Genomic DNA, 1,245 nt, shown 5'->3' with positions numbered 1-1,245 from the left:
AAAACAAAAAATAAATCTCCTCATCACCACTGCTTTTCCTTTTGCTTCCAGACATCCTGAGCGCTGACTGAGCACTGTACTGCTGTACACTGCCATGCTGTATGGTAAACGCAGCAGCACAACTATTATAATGTCCAGAAGACACACGAGCTACTGCCTTGGTTTGTTCACATCTGTGTAACTTCAGGTCCATTTGTATCTGTGAAAGTTCACAGCTTGAATGTTTGTAAATTGGGGACTTATTGTATATTATTTTTTTAGAATTTCATGTGTCTCATCTTATATATTCTAGTATCTCCCTGAAAGTAGAAACCTGGACTTTTTTCTCTCTGTGATCTTGAAGGTTTGAGCTGTCTCTGCCTGCAGCTGAGGTTCTCTTTATGTTTGCTGAATGGAGCTGAAATTATTGCAGGAACACAGTTTCTGCCTCTGGGAAGTGCATACCATTTTTCCTTCCCTCACAGCCCATCCATTAGTTGCTTTGCTCATGAATAGCTGGAGTCTGCCTGTGAGAACTGACATTAAAATCCCGAGATTCCAAGTGTTCATATGCAGACAGAGGGCGCAGGGTATGAGGACCTCAGTTCTCAGGAAGTGTCGCTGTGATCATCAGTTATTCAGCAAGTCCATGTCCCTCTGCCAGGGGCCCAGCAGTGCTTTAGTTACTGGCAAGGTAACTAGGATGCACAGCCCACGCACTCCGGAAAAGTTAAGGACAAGTCTATCGAAGCATGCTGGCCAGTGCTCAGGGCAATACAGTATCAATGAACAGGTATAGGCAAAGGTGTGAGAAATCAGAATTAGTGTCTTGATAGAGAAAATGATTGAACCATCCATGTAGTCTGGATCCAAGTCCTGGGTTCCTCAGCACATTTGGAACCCAGAGATTTTTACTCTGAAGCCTCTGTGGGAAGCTGTGTGCAAGTATCAGTGGCCAGAGTGAGGTAGAATCATCGATAAGGACACAGGCTCTGGAGTCAGCCTGGCACAAGTCCTGTTCTGACAGGGGTTGCCTGCATGACCATGGGCAAATCACCGCAGCTCATGGTGCTTTAGTTTCTGAAATAGAATGGATAACAAAAGTACCTGTCTTGTGAGATAGGAATGATTTGTGAGCACAAAGCCTGCCCACACAGTAAATCCTCAGTGACAATTGGGAGTCCCATCCTGTTTGCATAGTCCTCAGGCGCCCCCTGGTGCCCGTGGTGTTAGGGGCACACAGCCTGATTCTGTGACAACACCCTC

Source organism: Chinchilla lanigera, unplaced genomic scaffold (assembly GCF_000276665.1).
Source record: "Chinchilla lanigera isolate Chin_1 unplaced genomic scaffold, ChiLan1.0 scaffold00160, whole genome shotgun sequence".
Taxonomy (NCBI): domain Eukaryota; kingdom Metazoa; phylum Chordata; class Mammalia; order Rodentia; family Chinchillidae; genus Chinchilla; species Chinchilla lanigera.
This window is presented reverse-complemented; position numbering follows the sequence as displayed.